The 6,940-nt window shown below is 32.6% G+C and overlaps 1 long non-coding RNA gene across 1 annotated transcript in view; it reads left to right on the forward strand.

Annotated features, from left to right (window-relative positions):
• Window positions 1–6,277, forward strand: part of LOC309604724 — a 63,826-nt gene extending 57,549 nt beyond the window's left edge. The window contains exon 3 of the long non-coding RNA XR_014231020.1: window positions 835–6,277. This is a non-coding gene — a long non-coding RNA (uncharacterized lncRNA). The remainder of the gene's footprint in view (window positions 1–834) is intronic.
• The last annotated feature ends 663 nt before the right edge of the window (window positions 6,278–6,940 follow it).

A 6,940-nucleotide genomic window follows, 5' to 3' on the forward strand; every position in this document is an offset into this window, starting at 1 on the left:
AAATAAAACTTTAAATATCAAATCATAACTCAGGAAAAGAAAGAATATTTTTATCTCCTCAAATTCCTGCCTATATAAACAGCAGAATGAGAGTTCATATGTCATGGGAACAAACATTATCAGAAGCTTTCCTAAGCTAATTATATTTTCTCATGCAATAATGGATTAATTTAAGCAGGAAAATATTTGATAATAATGCTTTATATTTCAGTGCTTCACAGTTGAGGCCAAGGATAGTGGAAATGGCCAACTCTGATCATATGGGTGTTTCTGTGTATGTTTGTAGGACTGTGTGCAAACTGACTGTAGCTAGTGCAAATTCTACTCAATAAGATGAATCTAATTAAAAAATAATAACTGCTGCTTTACATAAAAGTATTGGATTAGATGTGGTGCCCTGAACTACAGGAAAATGCACAAATGCTATGGTCTGAAACCCATCCTGGAGAAAGATGAATGATGGCGGCCATAGATTCAGGGATGGGATTTGGGAGTAGCAGGATTTGTCACTTAAGAAGTAAAAGATTATCTTTTCCTGCTGCTTTTAATTTTCCTCTTTTCAACCCAAGGCTACTACCTACCACAAGAGTGAGAAGTCAGAAACTCAAGCAAAATGACTAACAGAGTGAAATATATAAAGCATTGAAAGGAAAAAATTCCAAAAACCTGGAATTCTGTATCCAGTGAAATTATCCTACACAAATGATGCAGAGATAAAGACTTTCTCAGACAAACAAAACCTGAGGGAGTTTGTTGCCAATAGAACTACCTTGCAAAAAATGTTTTTGAATTTCTCTCTGAGAGAATTTTAAAATTCTCTCTGAATTTCTTTAGAGAGAAGCAAAATAATATGGATCAGAAATGTGGATCTACATAAATAAAGGAAGAGCATTTGACAAGGTAAATCCTTTATTTTTCTTATTCTTAAATGATCTATGTTCAAATTAATAATTGCATCATGTATTGGATAAATATAACTTATAGATAAGTGAAATGAATGACAGAAATATAATAAGAGATGGGAGAGAGAAATTGAGAATAAATTGTTATAAGGTACTTGCACTACCCATGTAACAATATACTGTTGTTTGAAAGTGGAAAAAAAATTAGTAGTAAATATATATCATAAACTCAGAAGCAACCACTAAAAAAATAAAAATAAGCATAATTAAATGCTAATAGAAGAAAGAAAATGAGATCACATTAAATTAATTACAATAAATAGCAGAAAAAGAGTGAAAAGAAAAAATTAAATAATAAGGGTAACAACTAGGAAACAGTTAAAATATGGTCACTATTATTCTAACTGTATAAATAATCAAATGAAATATGAATGGAATAAATACACCAATTCAAAGACAGAGATTGTCAGAGTGGATCAAAAAACACCACCTAATTATATGTTGTCTACAAGAAACCCACTTTCAATGTAAAGATACATGTAGACTAAAAGTAAAGGAATGAAGAAAGATATACCACACTAATGCTAATCAAAAGAAAGCAGGGATAGCTGTATTAATATCCAACATAGCAGATTTCAGAGCAAGGAAATTTATCAGGGATAAAGACAGGCATTACATGATAAAGGGTCAATACTCCAAGAAGAAATAACAATCCTTAATGCATGTGCCTAACAACAGAGCATCAAAGTACACGAAGTAAAAACTGATAAGACTGCAAAGAGTAATAAACAAATACATTATAGTTGGAAACTTTAACACCAGAAATGAACAGATTTGACAGGTAGAAGTTAAATAAGATGTGATACCAATTTCTCTAGAATATATTTGAGAAAACAGAAGCAAAGGGAACACTTCCAAATTTATTTATAAGGACAGGTATGCAAGGCTGGTTCAACATTCAACCATCAATTAAGGCTGTTCACATAATCAGGCCAAAAAAGGAAAATCATATGATCATATCAATGGATGGAGAATAAGCACTTAACAAAGCACAACACCCATTCATGATAAAAACTGTCAACAAGCTAGGAAAAAATGGAACTTCCTCAGCATGATAGGAACGTTTATCAAAAAATTACAACAAACATTGCTCTTAATCTTGAGAAACTAGATGCTTTCTCCTATGATCAGGAGCAAGGCAAGGATATTCTCTCTCACCACTCCTATACAACATGGTACTGGAAGTCCTTGCTAATACAATAAGACAAGAAAAAGAAAAATTATATAGCTTGGGAGTGAAGACATAGAAATGTCTTTGCATATGAGATGATCATCTATGTAGAAAATTCCAGAGAATTAAGAAAAATACTCCTGGAACTAATAAATGATTATTGCAAGGTTACAGCATATGTTTAATATACAAAAGTTAATTGCCTCCTATATACCAGCAATGAACAAATGGAATTTGAAATTAAAAGTGCAATACCATTTACAATAGTACCCCCAAAATTAAATGCTTCAGTGTAAATGTAACAAAATATTTACAAAATTTATATAAGGAAAACTACAAAACTTTGATAAACAAAATCAAAGAAGAATTAAATAAATGGAGAGATACTCCATGTTCATGGACAGAAAGACTCAATATTATTATAAAGATGTCAGTTCTCAACTTTATCTACAAGTTGAATGCAATCGCAATAAAAATTCCAGCAAGTTACTTTGTGGATAGTTCATGTTCTAACTTTTATGTGGAAAGCAAAACGCCCAGAATAGCCAACACAATACTGAACAAGAACAAAGCTGGGGGACCAACACTACTAACTTAAAGACTTACTCTAGAACTACACTAATCAAGACAGTGTGGCATTGGTGAAAGAATAGATAACCAGATTCCTATAACAGAACAGAGAGCCCAAAGAGACCACACTAAAATATAGTGAACTTGTCTTTGACAAAAAAGGAAAGGCGATTCGGTGGAAAAGGGTAGTCTTTTCAAAAAATGGTGCTGGATCACCAGTACATCCACATGCAAAAAAGTGAATCCAGACACAGATATTACACTTTTTACAAAGATTAATTCATAATGGATTGTAGACCTAAGTGTAAAATAAAAACTATAAAATTCCTAGAAAATAACATAGGATAAAATATAGGTGACCTTCATTTGGCAATAACTTCTCTGGTAAGAGAATGAAAAGACAAGCCACATACTGGGATTGTGGATTTGCAAAACACTATCTAATAATGGACTTTTATCAAAAATATACACATAATACTTAAATTCAACAATAAGAATACAACCTAATTAAAAGGTGTGCAAAATATCTGTACAGATACCTCTCCAAAGAAGATATACAAGATGGCAAATAAACATATGAGATGATACGCAACATCTTTACATTTAGTAAATTCCAAAACACTGACGACACCCAAATGCTCAGGAGTATGTAGAACAAGGAACCTCACTAATTGCTGGTTACAATGCAAAATAGTACAGCCTCTTTGGAAGACAACTACATTTTCTTACATAAGTAAACATACAGATTATCATCCACCAATTGTGTTATGCAAATAAGTGAAAATCTTATGTACATATAAAAACCTGCAGACAAATGTTTACAGAATTTTTAGTCATAATTGTCAAAAATTAGACTAAACCAAGATGTCCTTCAACAGGGTAATAGATAAACTATGGTACACTTATATAATAGAATATTATTCAATGATAAAAAGAAATGAGCTATCATGCCACTAAAGGATTTGGAGGAATCTTAAATGAATATTTTGAGTCTAAGGAGCTAGTCTGAAGAGCTTACATACTGTATTGGTCCAACTGTATGATATTACGGAAAAGGCCAAACTATAGAGACAGTAAAAAAAATCAGTGGTTGCCAGGGAGTCTCATTTGGGAGGTGGGGGGCACGAGTTCGGTACTGGATGAATGGTTAGAGAAGATGTGATATTTAGAGCAATGAAGCTATTCTATATGATCCTATAATGTTGGGTGTATGGCATAGAAATTTGTCAAAGCCTACAGAGCTGTACAAAACAAAGAGTGAACCCTCATGTATTATGGAATTTAGTTGAGAACAGTATATCAGTATTGGTTCATCAACTATAACAAATATGTCACACTCATGCAAGATGTTAATAATAGGGGGAAATTTGGGGGAAGGGATATATGGGAACTCTCTGCACTTCCTGTTTAATTGTTCTATAAACCTAAAACTGTGCTAAAAATGAAGTCTATTAATTTTAAAATTCATTGGAGTGATAAAATTTGTATTATTCTTGAGGTGAAGAGATAAGAATATAATTAGGAGAGACATATTTAGGCCTTCAAACCATTATTATGTACTATTTTTTTAGGTAGATTGTGCATAGCTGGGCATTTATTTCTAAGTATTTTGTATCTACAAAAATCACTATGTGTATAAAAATTAAGAAGAATAACTTGAAATAATGATAAAGTTAATTGGTTTTGTAAGCTTCTTAAATTGTTTACCAGTATCCCTTCAATTTATCTTCTCCAATCTTATCCTTTAGGAAACCCTAGCTCTTTTTCTAAAATGATAGAAGGAAGCATTTTTATTTGGTATATATATTTTTTTCCTCAAAAATATTAAATCAAGAGAATTTTAATGTGTATAATGCAGTTCTATGTTTTGAGGTTTTTTGGGGTTTTTGCTTTTTCTTAATAACTGAGAATTTCTCTTTTCTACATTGAAATCATTACATATGACTTTTTATTTTAGCATGGACATGTGTAATATTGAGCAATGAAATATCTATCATATTAATTTAATTTATTATTAAAAACCCATGTTGTATTCAGAAATATTAACATCCATCAAGAAACCAATGATCTCCAAATTACCATTTCAAAATAATATACAGCATAAAGCCTCCTTGTTCTAGGTGGAAATCAATGAAAGGGTAGATATCCAAAGAGGATATAGCATATTTAATTAAACCAACCTAAAATTTATTGATTTTATGTTTGAAAATAATCATTAAGCTTTTTTAAGGTGTTGCCTTCGTTGGTCATACATCTATTCTGGTGATGCCACCTTTGCCAAACTATGTTTGGCAGCTATATTTTGTAGATTTGCCTTCACATTTTATAACACATTTGTCTGAGTGTACTTAATCTTGTCAAATATGTTTCTGGTGTTTGTGAATAGTGTGGGTGGGATGAATAAATGGGATAATAAAGTTTTTATTAAGATATAAATGTTCATTATAAAATGATATAATGTGTGTGTATGTATTTATGTGTTGTGTACTCTGATGTATTAGTTCTAAAGTTGTATCCAAAGACGGATTTTAAAATGTTTGGGAACAATAAAAGCATCATCAAAACAACATGCAACACCTAGGTTAATGCAAAATAGTCATTTATATACATAGGATTTGAAAGATGTGTTAAATAAAATATTTTAAACCTGCATTTAAACCTGTATATTTCTTCATAGAGTTTTTTTATCATGGAATTCAATAAAATATATCAATTGAATATTCTGTGCCTTAAGATATGAAACTCTTGAGATAGCCTCCTCCACTAGAGGGCAGACAGCAGAAGCAAAAAGAACTACAATCATGCAGCCTGTGAAACAAAAACCACATTCACAGAAAGACAGACAAGATGAAAAGGCAGAGGGCTATGTACCAGATGAAGGAACAAGATAAAACCCCAGAAAAACAACTAAATGAAGTGGAGATAGGCAACCTTCCAGAAAAAGAATACAGAATAATGATAGTGAAGATGATCCAGGACCTTGAAAAAAGAATGGAGGCAAAGATCGAGAAGATGCAAGAAATGTTTAACAAAACCCTAGAAGAATTAAAGAACAAACAGAGATGAACAATACGATAACTGAAATGAAAACTACACTAGAAGGAATCAATAGCAGAATAACTGAGGCAGAAGAACGGATAAGTGACCTGGAAGACAGAATGGTGGAATTCACTGCTGCGGAACAGAATAAAGAAAAAAGAATGAAAAGAAATGAAGACAGCCTAAGAGACCTCTGGGACAATATTAAACGCAACAACATTTGCATTATAGAGGTACCAGAAGGAGAAGAGAGAGAGAAAGGACCCGAGAAAATATTTGAAGAGATTATAGTCGAAAACTTCCCTAACATGGGAAAGGAAATAGCCGCCCAAGTCCAGGAAGCGCAGCAAGTCCCATACAGGATAAACCCAAGGAGAAAAACACCGAGACACATAATAATCAAATTGGCAAAATTAAAGACAAAGAAAAATTATTGAAAGCAACAAGGGAAAAATGACAAATAACATACAAGGGAACTCCCATACAGTTAGCAGGTGATTTCTCAGCAGAAACTCTACAAGCCAGAAGTGAGTGCCATGATATATTTAAAGTGATGAAAGGGAAGAACCTATAACCAAGATTACTCTACCCAGCAAGGATCTCATTCAGACTTGATGGAGAAATTAAAAGCTTTACAGACAAGTAACAGCTAAGAGGTTCAGCACCACCAAACCAGCTCTACAACAAATGCTAAAGGAACTTCTCTAAGTGGGAAACACAAGAGAAGAAAAGGACCTACAGAAACAAATACAAAACAATTAAGAAAATAGTAGCAGGAACATACATATCGATAATTACCATAAACATGAATGGACTAAATGCTCCAACCAAAAGACACAGGCTTGCTGAATGGATACAAAAACAAGACCCATATATATGCTGTCTACAAGAGAACCACTTCAGACTAGGGACACATACAGACTGAAAGTGAGGGGATGGAAAAAGATATTCCATGCCAATGGAAATCAAAAGAAAGCTGGAGTAGCAATACTCATATCAGATAAAATGGACTTTAAAATAAAGAATGTTACAAGAGAAAAGGAAGGACACTACATAATGATCAAGGGATCAATCCAAGCAGAAGATGTAACAATTATAAATATATATGCACCCAACATAGGAACCCCTCAATACATAAGGCAACAGCTAACAGCTATAAAAGAGGAAATTGACAGTAACACAATAATAGTGGGGGGAC

Source organism: Balaenoptera borealis, assembly GCF_965194805.1.
Source record: "Balaenoptera borealis genome assembly, chromosome: 10".
NCBI classification, from domain to species: domain Eukaryota; kingdom Metazoa; phylum Chordata; class Mammalia; order Artiodactyla; family Balaenopteridae; genus Balaenoptera; species Balaenoptera borealis.